The 13,345-nt window shown below is 37.8% G+C and overlaps 1 protein-coding gene across 3 annotated transcripts in view; it reads right to left on the bottom strand.

The window, feature by feature from the left end:
• PICALM (phosphatidylinositol binding clathrin assembly protein) overlaps window positions 1-13,345 on the bottom strand; it is a 68,703-nt gene that overhangs the window by 54,806 nt on the left and 552 nt on the right. The gene's annotated exons all lie outside the window — the stretch shown is intronic.

Here is a 13,345-nt window from a genome sequence, read left to right as displayed (position 1 = left end):
AGACCTTCAAGATCACCTAGTTCCAACACCCCCACCACAGCAGGGATGCCACTCATGGTCAGGCTGCTGAAAGCTCCTTCGAATCTGGCCTTGAACACTTGAAGGGACAGGGCATCTACAGCCTCTCTGGGCAACAAGTTCCAGGGCTTCACCACCCTCTGAGTAAAGAATTTCCTCCTAATATACAATTTAAACCCACCCTCTGTCAGTTTAAAGCCACTTCCCCTTGTCCTCTCATTATCTACTCATATAAAAAGTCCCTCTCCCTGCTTTTCACAAGACCTCTCCAGGTACTGGAAGGCTGCAGTGAGGTCTCCCCAAAGCCTTCTTGAATCCATACTGAACAACTCCAACTTTCTGAGCCCATGCCAACTTCCAGCATCTGTGACTTCCTTAATCCTGCGTTACAGAGGACTAAACAGAGAAAACACCAGACTTCCCACACAGCACCGTTTTGGCAGCAAACACTTCCAGCGCACTTTCTGAATCTAGATATATGTGTCCTCTAAACATACAGAGTATCCACACAAGTGTAATTTAGATGTCCCTTAGATGTTTACCTTCCACATCCCTTTATTCTAGAAGACCCACCAGAAAGCAATTCTGTAGCAGTGATGTATCACCACAGTAGAGCACAGTGAAACTGGAACCAATGAGGGATCACACCAACCTGACCTCCTGCCACCACTTCTCACTGAACACATCTTCAAGCCAAAAAATTCTAAAGACCCTTGTTACTTTGGAATTAATCATACACACGTAATTCACATTCTTTTCTCTTTGAACAGCAGAGCAGCATCTACAATTAGACAGTTTAATAGACAAAACCAAAGATAAGAGAAAACCAAAGCCATCTGACCTGAGGTTTTCCTACCTCAATAGTTGTCTCACTTCAGTAGCTCAAAGGTCTTACTCCAGCAAAGTTGTTTGGAATATGTGTTATTCTCTCCCATTTTAAAACAAGATTTTGGAAATCAGATTTCCTTCTGGACAAACCCTAATCCTGAGCACGAATAGCACATTTTTCCTGAATGTCTTTGGGGGCTGTCAGGAAGTATGTATTTAAGTTAAAGAAGTTATGCCTCTGTATTTTCCTTCCTCCATTAGAGCTGAAACTGCCAATGGAGATGTGTATATCTTATGCATGGTATGACATTTCTTGGTAGATACCACCCTCTACAGCTTCTGGTTAACTACAGGAAAAAACTGGGCTGAGTGATCAACTACTGGAATAAACCCAACCAAACCCCAAACTGTGTGGAAGGAGGTTTCCTTTTGTCAGGAGTCCATGCTAGTATGTACAAATCAGCTGTACTGTCAAGAGAGTCTAAAGGTGTGTCAGCACCTACTACAGGTCCTTTTGCCCTGTAGCATACTGGTTAAAAAAACAACACTCCACATTTTATTGCTTTTCATGTATTTACACAGATTTTCAAAATTAATTTGACAAAGAGGGAAAAGAAATGAAAATTTTTGTACCTAAGACCAAAAAGGTTTAAGTAATATTCTAAAATGGTTTTATTATTACATCATGTTCTTCCAACATAATAGAGATGCAAAAATTACTCATTTTGGGTTAATTTTAATATAGTAATTATCAAAAGTCCAATATATAAAATTACTGCAAATGGTGCTTTTCTGGCATAAGATAAATAGAAGAAGTCCAAATTATTTATATTTTTTAAATTAGTACTATTTATTACAAAATAGTGCAAGTTCTTTTCCTTTTAAATAGCAGAATGCCCAGCTATAGGAGAAAACCTCCAATAAGATGACAGCTTTAACACAGATTTTCACTATTAATAAACTTCATACACATCATTCTACAATCCAGCTATGCAGTATTTCCAATTCTGTATGGATAATCTATGTATCTTACTTCACTGTGGGTCTCAGGAAATACATACAGCAGTGACCTGTCAGAGGATCACTTACTCTTACAGCTGACTACACAGAGCTTAACAGGTCTCAGTGTAGCTCTCATTTGAAGGCTTACAAACAATGCCCTAAGCAGCCCAACAAACGTGGAAAAACTGGAAAGAGGGGAAAATAAGGCAAAAACAATTCAATCATGGGGCTAATAAGTGACAAACAAAACACAGATTTCATGAAGGAAGTTTGCTGAGGAATACTTTTTCTTGAAGTTTCTATAGAAGAAGCTGGTCAACCTCAGAATAGTAACCTTCAAGATTATAAACTAAAAACACTTGCCCAAAGGTTGCTGCAAAAATGTCCTTACCAAATCTCAGTTAACATACTAAAGAGGAAAGCAGTTTAGACTGTTTGCCTATTATATCATACAATGAATTTTCTTAAAGAAAAAAAATAAGCTCCTGACAAAGTATCTGAATTATTTGAATGATCAAAGCAGCAAATTCTCAAACTTCAATATTTATCATTCCGTGAAAATCAAACATCATCCTTCTCATACAAAGTAGCTGGCAGAAAATCACACAGGCTAGCCCAGGTTTACACAGTTGGGTACTTGAGCTGCTATCTCAGGGATCAAACAGGCTGAATTTGGTACTCCCTGGTGTTATATGAAACAGTCTCACTGAACACACAGTGTTGCATGATGTGACTGAGATTTACCTTTCTCTAGACTACAAAAAATTACTCTGCACACAAGACATTTTTAGATTACTTCCATCTACTCCTAAGTGAGACTAATCTTCATTCTTCCCATCAGGAATAGGAGAAAGAAGTGTAACAAAACCCAACAAACTGCTTCTTTCACATCTATGTATTTGGTGACATGCAAAATTCTAGTAATTTTGGTTTAAAAAGTGTCACTACTTTATAAACTACTACTTTCTTAAGCAACAAGGAAAGTTCATGACTCATGGATTTAGAGCACCTCTGCAGCCATTTTAATGCATGCTGCATCAATTCCATACAATCTATTTCACTTTTTCCACTTAAAAGTAGGTGAACTCATTTAAGGAGATCTGTTACTGAGAGCCACTTTCATACCTTTTCTTTTGACCAAAACAGGATCAGATTTTGACATGAACTGTTAGAAAACTGGATAAAGCAGAGCACAAGAGCTAAAAAAACCCATAGAAAACCCCACCTCTCTACTCAGAAAAACAGAGATACCACCACAAAATTGTTTCAACTGACACTCATGAACTGTGAGTGTGCAGCTCTTCCATGAAGGGAGGCAGCCAAGCAAAAGTACAGCTAAATTCTTCCATTCTATTAATAGAAATGTTGGAAATGCCTGCCTAATTTAGCTTTTACTTCCTTTTTCAATTTAGACTAACATCTCCCATGAGATATTTGGAGCTCTCTGACCAAACAAGACTCACCCTGGCTCATCCCAAGCACATCTTCAATGCACATTTGAGTAGCACTCTTACAAGAGCACAAAAAAACCATCCCTTGCAGACCATGTCAGAGCTGCTCAGAGTAAAAATTTTAGAATATACTGCGGTAAGAGGTTAGGATGGTGCAGGAACAACCTTCATGTAATATGCAGAGTAAAAAGGAAGCTGGATTTTTCCAGGACCATACACTAATTTTCAGCAGAGAAAGCAGAGGACCTTACCAAGGGGAACACACCCTCTTTACAGCAACACTGTTATGTCTGAATTTCATAAATCCAAATCAGTTCTTTCCCTCATGCCTCACTTTCAGAGACTGTTCCTGAGCCCTTTATAAGTGACCAAGTTTCAAAGTTTCAGAGCCAAGATGGAATTTCATACTCTGAAGTCTGAAACTGGATGGGTAGAGGAAATTGTATACAGAAAGAACTCCTCAGTATCCACAACTTTCAGCTGAGAATTTTTCTGTTTACTGTGACCAAAGACATGTTCCTATCACAAACAGCCTCTAAGATAAACTAAAGCCAAGAGAAGTAGTAAATAACATCTGCCTTTTGGTTTTCAGTAAAAGGGAAGAGACCTTCAGCCAGATTCTGTCCTTAAAATTAAATTGTTTCATAAGAAAAGCTCAAAAAAGATAAAAATCTGTTATACCATTTACTTTGAAGTAAAATTTGTTCATTGATAAAAACCTCAAAGAGCTAAAACAAATATGGAACTCTGGTAAAACTATGTGCTAAGACATCTTGTGTCAGCCCTAGTATATACCAAGAGACCGACCACATTCCTGTCTACAAAGACTCCTCATTAACAGTTTAAAATAAGGACAAAAGCATCTCCTCCAACTCACTGTATTTCACTTACAGATCATTAAATATGAAGAAAGTCTCGTCATAAACTATGTGTAAAAAAAGCGGAAAACAAAAACAAACAAACAAACAAAAAAAACCCCCAAAACAACAACAACAAAAAAACCCACAAAAAACACCAGCAAAACAAGAGAAAAATCAACCCTCAGATGCATGAGCTTCAAATTCATAACAACGAAATTCCAAGTATATTAAATTCAAATTCATAACAATGAAATTTCAGATTTCAGAAGTTAAACTAACTGTGCAGTTCCCTATTACGTGGGAACTAAAACAAAAACTTCTTTGGATTTCCATCCACTTACACACCAAATTCAGCACTGAAACAAACTTGATATATTTCAGACTTTTAATGCAAAGTAACTTGCTTGAAAATTGACTTAATTTATGGTACATTTGATAGGCTTAAATGATGTTACACTGTGGCAAAGCATTTCAATTGAACAGGAGAAAAGCTTGGGCTAGCTCCTTATTAACTATCAAGAACCTAACAAGTCTGTATCCAGACAGCCATTTTTCCTTAATGCCCAACAAACAGTGCACTAGTCTCTGTGTCAAACAGCTCACAGCTAAGAGTTGTGTGTCCTGAGCTTTTCCATTCAACTGCTAATCAAATGTGACAACTCACTATGCATGACATAGCCTTATTAAAAAGAACTACAGTCCACAAACGCAGAGATGTTCATATTTGGGTTTTTTTCTTTTATTCCTATGATTAAAATCCACTTCGCACATATTTTTGATACTCTTAAGTCTTATTGTGCAGTGCTGCACTGTAACACTCATGACTGAAATGCAAACACTCTAGGGAGAAATAATCCCTAATGAATTTAAGACAGGTTATTTATACAAAATAGAAAAACTTATTTAAAGGATAATAAATCCAAATTCAGTCATTTGAATTAAAACCAGCTGATCAGAGCATGCCTATATCAGTGAAAGGTAAGGAACATGGACATTCAGAGAATTAATTCAAAACTGAAAACTACCTAAGGATTCAAATAGATTTCTAAACAGTAAAGAAACTTCACTTCTCAAGAGAATAAAAGAAGACAAGGATATTGCTCAAAAAGACATTTTTCTTTTTTATCTGCAACTAGGATTTGAACTAGTTGTGGTTCATGATGAATAAAAAGTAATTGCAAGTAAAACACCTGAATTTCAGCACTAAAACCTACAAACTGACATAATCACTTACATAAATATTAAACTCAAGTGCCCCTTGTGAGACAGAAGAATGAAGGCACTTCATGAGTAAGCAAGACTCAATGAAGCCAGCTTTACATCAACCTAGAAATGAAGAGCTGCTTTGAGAGCTACAACTGTATGGGACTGCAATACATAATCACGTAAAAATCCCTAACAAACTGATTTTTAAATGAAAGTTATTTTTAATCTCTCCATAACAGTATATATGCCGCATTATGAACACCAATGGCTTCTGGCAAATAGAAAAGGAGACAGAACTCAACGTGATCAAATAACACCACTACTCCCTGCATGGAGACTTAAGAATCACAACAGCTCAAACAAGGTTTTACAGTTTTTTGTTTGCAGTTTCTGCAAACAAACTGCATGCTTCTTCTTTCCCCCGCTTCATGCAGAACCGGTCTTAAAGGTGTGGAACTTAATAGACAGCACAAACAGAACAGACAACTGGGGATACAAGCATCAAAAAATCACCCCAGGACAACCTCACATAAAAAATAAGGTCAGATCCAGAATACAGAGTCGCTGATCAGAAAAAATGATAAAGTTTGAAACAGGTTGCAGTGATGGCTGAAACTTCTATGGTAACACTGGGCAGGGAGAGAAGGAAAGGGGATAAAGCAAATTCAAGTGTGACCCCATTTCCAATTAAATATTGACCCATTTCTCAGCAAGAGCGGAGGTATCAGCCAAATAAACCAAGTGCAACTGCAAGCAAATGTAGGTGAAATGTGATGCAACTTCTGAACTTATGGGAAGAAGTGGGGAAGAGAGACATGCTACATAAAAAAATTAACCCAAGAAAAAAGCACACACTTGAACAGCAAAAGAGAGGTACAGAAGCACTTCACCTCACTTTACAGGTCAGTATCCACCCCAGAAAAACCCAAACCCTACCAACAGCAAAGCAAGTTACAAGTTACACCACCAAGGAACATGAAGACACCAACTTCTTCTACCTTTTGACAGCCAAGACATTCAGTCTTCTCATCTGGCTGAGTAACAAACCACAGACAATCAGAGCTGCTCTGAGTGGATTTACTGCCAGATTGAAGGCAAAGACTTTTTTTTTTTAATTAAAAATAAGTATTTAAAACATGCTTACCTCTGTCTATAGCTTTGTAGTCTGAGTTTAATCTGAAACTTCATATGTTACTTAGTTTGGGTCTGAAATCTAGTTTACTTAGGTAACGTTAGAAACTAATGCTGTGCAGATGAATACCAGTGAGTTGGTTTGGTTTTGTTGGGTTCACTTTTCTTTTTTTCTTAACAAAAGTAATTAAGAAATGGTATGAACCTCATTATCACCTTTTTAGAAATGGATAAAAGAATATCCTTTTTTACAAGTTATTAATGTGGAAAACTTATTTAGAAACTAATTATTTACCTAGGAAACAGTGTTATTAAGGGTTCACAATTTGTGCTTTAAATTTTATTAAATCAACTATTCAAAAAATCAAGAAAGGCTACAAACAATACAGACACCTTGCTGATGTCATAACACACAGCCAGCAACTGGAATAGCTGAGCTACTGCAAGCACCATATTTAGAGTAAATATGTGAAATACCAGAGCAGTTTCAACCCATGCAAACTTCTCACTTCCCACATCACCAAAACAATCACTCCTGCTAGAATGGCACCACTGCCGAGCATAGGAATGTTGTGACTGAAGGACTGCTTGCTTGGGAGGAAGCAAGAAAGGACAGCAAGCAAAGATTTCAAAAGTGTCTTCTCAGGAGAAAAGGAAAAAAAGAAGCTGATGAGGAAACTCAGTAAATTAACAGAGATATGAATGAAAGTATATAGGAGAGCTCAGAATGAGTGTAATCCCCACTTCATGAGGATTTTTTATTTATTTTAATTTAGACTACTTATGTCGTGACCTGAATAGAAGTCTCAGGTTTTCCCTTTATGCCACCACCGTTCACTCAGTAAATCCTCATATGTTTCATTCTGTGAATTAACATGCCCAAGTCAAATTTTCATGTAGATCTTGTTAATTTACACTCACTCTTCTGAAATAAAACTTATAAAAGCCTAATTTACTCTTGTATAATACTGCAAATGATCCAGATCAGCATTACTTTAATAAAGCTCCTTTAGCAAAATAGCACAGGAGATTTTTAGTCACAATCAGAAAATCCAGCGTATTTGCTAAATCTGTATGAAACGCTTAACTTCATTAAGTTATACTCACACAGTTAAATACAGCTTAGCTCCCTGATTTCTAAAATCCCAATACCTGATTTGTGACATATTACTCATAACTTGGATTTACTGTTAGCAGATTTGAGACTACCACACCTTAGCACTGAATTTGCTAACATTATTTTTAGGTTTAGAAACTACCAAACAACTGATAAAACTCTGATATAAACTAGGGATGAAATACAAAGTAGAACAATATTTCTTCTTCAAGTTTTGAAGGACACAGTTATTTGAAGTTACTAAGAGTTCACAACCTGCCCTCTCACAATCGTGTTTCACACTGGAGAAAACAGCCAGAAGAGCAAGGAAAACACCAAACCCAAAAATTTTACAGCAACACAAGCTTCTTTCCACTTGACTGCAGTCTTTTTTGTTAGTTACCTGTTGGTTACTTTTAATCAGCTGCAGATATAATCAGTAATAAAATCTCTCTCATATCCAAGTCTTCGCAAGGTAACATTAAGCTCCAAATTGCAACTACTCACAAAGTTAAGACTTTGACCAGCAGAAAATCTAAATGGTTAAACTCACATACTCATGAACAAAAAGCAAAGTTTGCAGCAGAAGAGTTTGCTGAAATACTCAAAAGGACACATACTTGAGATTATTGCTTTGAACTTGTATTGGAAACTACTTGAAAATATTAAACAACTGCCCCAGTAGAGGGCTTCAAGATTTTATAAACAAGTCACTTACAATTCTTTCCTAATTTCTTCTATCATGCTTGAGAAACAGATACTTCACAGTTTACAGAAAAAGGCACATATCCTACCAGTAGTAAAGCTACTATGTGCTATTTTAAAAGCATTAATTGATGTGTAAGATGTTTTGAGTGAAAATACTTTAATGGTATTAAGACATGTAATTTTAATTTAAGAAAGCTGTTTAATAAATTAAGCTTCCAAATACAAAGGGTGTCTCTGCTTCAGAAATAATGTTGCATTTTCCAGAGGGAGCAAGACATCAGTAACATTTTGTAAGTGAACTTTCCCAGAACTCTACCATCATCAACAAATCATGTACTTTACATGAAGCAACAAACGCAAAAGTCGGGAAGCTTTAGATTCGAGCTTGGGTAAGTCATCTCTCGTGTTATTATGCAAACTACCATCACTTTGTGAGACAAGTCATAAGGGACAACTTAAAACTTTCACATCTCCAAATCAAAAACTGATTTTAGGATTAGGAACTGAAGACTGAAATAGATCATTAGGTCACAGGCTGAACGGCAAAGGAATGCTTCTCCCAAGTGTCCCTTTTAGAAAATGCAAGAGATGACTGCACCATTAAAAAAATCATTTAAAAAAATCTCAGCTAGAGCTATAGTCCAAAGTTACATGAGACATGAATAACCACAGCTAGTGGGAAACAATGGTGCTATGAAGATTCACAGGAAGCTGATTGCAGGTGTCCTACAGCTTCTCCTCCTTACTCCTGCCTCTTACTTCATCTGAAGCAGAATACTGCTTCAGGCTAAGTAAAATAAAACAACAGCTGCACAGCTACATGGCTGTTCTTTCTGCAAATGAGCAGCTGTGGCAGAAAATTGTCCCTCTGGCAGCCAGGAGGAGTATGATAGTTCTAATACTCTACTAAAAGGCACCAACAAATATTCCAAAGGAATTTCAATAAAAAGTAAGAAAGTTGGCTAAAGAAAGAAATGGTGAAGGAATCAGAAAAAAAAACTCAGAGAAAACTGAATACTTCAAAAGAAAGTTGTAAAAATGCAATTATCTATATTTGAAATAATTACAGTTACAAAGAACATTTCTAAGCAAAAATAACAACGGATTGCCTCCAGAAATTTAATTACAGAACGGGAAGCAAGGCTGCAAGAAACTTCAGGTGATTCTGCCAAAACCAGAGACAAAATATGAGTTTGTTGAAGTACTACAATACCATAAAAGGAACGTGGATAGTCTGTTTCTACTGGAGAACACAGAAGTAGCCATAGAATCAGGAGTTAATTCACCTCATCACCCAGCTACATTTTAGCATGAAAAGGCAAGTGAACACTTACAACGCTGGTTTTCCCAGCTTTTCCACAAATCTCTTGGGTGATCCAGGGAAAAGCAAAGATCCTTGTTGCTCAGTTCTACAAGTTACCCACTTAGTGCCATCTCATTTTGAAAGAGAAGCTGTCCCCAGGACAGACATGAAGCAAGTCTTTACCTGGGCTTTTCTCGGTCCTAGCTGTAGCCTCTAGACAAAACCAAAGCAGCTGACACCAGCAACTTAGGAATTAAGTTCCCAAGAAGTTCCTTCAGGTTTACTTCCACTTACACAGCTTCTCATAGGCATCTACCAACACAGAGCAGGGGTTTGGTTTACTGTTTTCCTTAAAAGCACACACTTTCTTTCACAATGAGAAACCAAGGAAATTACACTCTGGCTTAATTATATAGATATTTCCTGTTAAGAATGGGTAATTACAGCATCACAACTTCCTTCCAAGTCATCCATCCACATTCTCCTCTAAAGAGGGCTACTCCATTAGCTACCAGCAGATAGGGCTCCTATGCCACGCTCATTCAAGAGGCCAACCCTAAATGTGTATCACAACGAAGCTGTTTGAAGGACACTCCACAACATGCACATGTACACAAACATTTTTATGCTACAGCATTCTCACTGAACCAACCCAGTGAAACCTACTTGGCATTAATTTCAGGTACTCCTAATATTAATGTATCTCCAGGTATTCCTAATATTAATTATCCACCACATATACATACACAAGCACACCTCCCTCTCAGAATCATGTAAAGAAGGAGGGAAATCTGGCAACAAGTTCCCCAGCACCATTTATATTTGAACAACCTAAAGCACTTGCTCTTAGCAACACTATCCACCACTCAACGTGGGGACAAGAAGCTAACTAGCAAGAAAGAGTTGTACCAATCTCAGTGTGCAAGTTAAACCCACAATCCAATTTAGAGCTCCCACTGCTCAGATAGGTGTAAAAACTGGGACAAAGTCCAAGTGAAACTAGGTTTTCCATAAAAGAAATTCACAAACTATGCTTTGAGGGTTCCAAGGCTATTAAACCTGATTTCTGTAAAACAGTAATCCATCATAACAAAAGCAGCATTTAGATTGCCAAACAGAATCCTTAACCCAGCTCTAAGGCTGGACTTCAAAACAGAAGAAAAAAACAGTATCATGGATTCAAGTATACAGCTTCAAGATGATGTTACTACCTATCACAAGCCATGTCCACTAGTAAATTAGAAGTATTTCTCCCTCAGACTAAACAATTAAGCTTTGTAACGGGAGAGAAAGCATTCTTTGAAGTATATTACATTTTAACCATCATGGCTAAAGAAAGAATTCCTTTTTACCTTCCTTAAGATAACCATCACTGAGGAAAATAAAGGTAACCTAGGATGGAGAGCACTTCAGTTTTCAAACTCCACACACTGTCAGGAGCACGATAAATAAGAACAGGAATAATCATATTCACGAGTATCTATGTTGGACTTCCCTCCATTTTTGTTAGTTAACATGAGCCTGAGCTAGTTAAATCTGTTCATAGCAGCTCAAGCTTAATGAAGAAAGAATTTCAGTAACAGGACAGTCAGAAATCTTGAGATCTGTACAAGAAATACAATTAACAAGAACGTATGCCATGGTCACAGAACATGCTATAAAACCAAGACTTCATTACAGAACAGGATAGGAACACTCAACTTCTCCACTCACCCAGGACACAACCTATAGTGAAGTTTTAACTGTATTATCTTAACTAGCAATAATCAGAAAAATATCAAGGCAGCATGCTGCCTATGAAGACTGGTATATTAATTGTCATTTACAATGAGAGGTCAGTTCATAGGACTTACCAAGTTAAACTGTTTGTTATAAAAGGAAGATACATACAAATAGTTCAAAAGTGGGGCTTGAGTCACAGCCTGCATAAAAAAATATTTATTTTAAAGCATACAACCATACAGGGTATGAACAAAGAAAAAGTTCAAAATACAAGACCATGTGTCATTTCCTGATGCCAGGAACAGAGACTTCTAACAAGCATATTAGGGTAGCATACAAAACATCTAGCCATGATCTATTTTAACCACTAAAAAGTGAGACTAATTAAAAAAAAAACCACTTTTCTTTGATAAAAGAATTCTCAGAGAGAGACAGAACCTAAAACCCCTGACAGTCTAGAGTAGAAAAGGGAAATACAGAATTGGTCTTCTCATCCAGCAATGGCCAGAGAGCTTTCTGAGGAAGTCCAGGCACCTTTCTGCAGCAGCACCCTGGAGGGCTCCAGTAGGTTGTCTCCCAGCAGCCCTGTGCAGAACATCACCCTTTCACACACACACCCTCACCTGAGGAGCAGTTTTCTGGCCAGCTTTCATATTTTTTTCAACAAAGCTTATAGCACAAAATAATTCAGCTCCTAAATGTCTTATTACTGAAACTATACTTTTAGCACTATTACAGGCTAAACCTGACAAAGTTTGTTTCCAGAAAGCCTCGCTTCAGCTGTGTGAAATCCAGTAACATCAAGATTTCATTCATATGCCATATGACAAGGTGTTTCCTCTACCTGCCAATAAGTTACTTAAAGCCCAAAGATTTCCTCAGTGTTCTGAGACCCTTAGCTAACCAAAAATAAAAAGACCACTCAGTTATGATCATCTTCAGCCAAAAGATTAAATGAATGAGGAAATACCAAAAAGAGACAGAGGCAGCTGTTCTGGGGCTACCCTAAAAAATTAATCATATTGCTCTCAGGTACTTGCAGAACAAGAATTTCTTAAGCCCTTAACATGCACACATTTTGGTGGAAAGAAGAAAGAACTACAGTACAATTAATCCTACTACTATCATCTGGTGCTCTCATTTGGATACGGAGCAATTCAGAAGGCACAAACTCAAGACTCACGAAGACTCAACCTCCTGCAGACATGGGTGGGAGGAAGGGAGAAAGCACACCTATAGAAGGCACAGACATACAAAACTCTCCAGTATCTTTTATTATCTATTTGGGAAAGTGAAAGGGAGTGGGGAGGTTGTCCTTAAAAGGCCTAGAATAAACAGATGCAAGACCATCAGGTATTCAGACCAAGAACTTCCTCAGTCCTGTGACCTTACAGCTTAGCGGGAGACACACTAATGTGAACTTTGGTATTCATCATTCTCTTCATAATCACCTGGATGGAACGCAGTTCATAGAAAACCTTTTAAGCCTTCCCACCTTTGATCTGTTCTTAATAGGAGCTGAAAAATGGCCAGACTCTGCATGGTATGTTAAGATCAGGTACTGAAGTTCTAAAGAAGTCGTCTTAGACACATCTTCCCAAGTGAATGAGACAGACTAGAAAGAAGACCAAGAACATCCTTACTGAGAGAGATTTGCCCCTCAAACAGTCGTTTCACATATTTTCCTACACAGAAGATTTACATGACTGTTAAAGAAGGAATTTTTTTCCCCTGTAGATTACCTGGAAAATAATTGACCTAACTGATCAGCTATTCTTTCCTGAAACTCCTGCACCTCCGCTAGAGAATGGGGGAGTGCTGCCCTAGCACGACGCAAATGAGATCAATTAGTAAGGAAATTGCAGCCCATTCCCCTGCCTGCCCTCCGTGGTTCTCTCTCTCCCGAAGAAAGGGGCATGGGGTAGCTCCTGCCCTTCAGAAGCTCACGTTGTCCGGGGCCCTGTGCACAAGGAAGAGCCGGCAAGGCCCCTTTTGGAGAGCAGATACGCCGAACAGCCTC

This window comes from Prinia subflava, chromosome 3 (genome assembly GCF_021018805.1).
Source record: "Prinia subflava isolate CZ2003 ecotype Zambia chromosome 3, Cam_Psub_1.2, whole genome shotgun sequence".
Lineage (NCBI taxonomy): Eukaryota > Metazoa > Chordata > Aves > Passeriformes > Cisticolidae > Prinia > Prinia subflava.
Note: the sequence above shows the minus strand (reverse complement) of the source record. Positions and strands in the feature narration are given on the sequence as shown.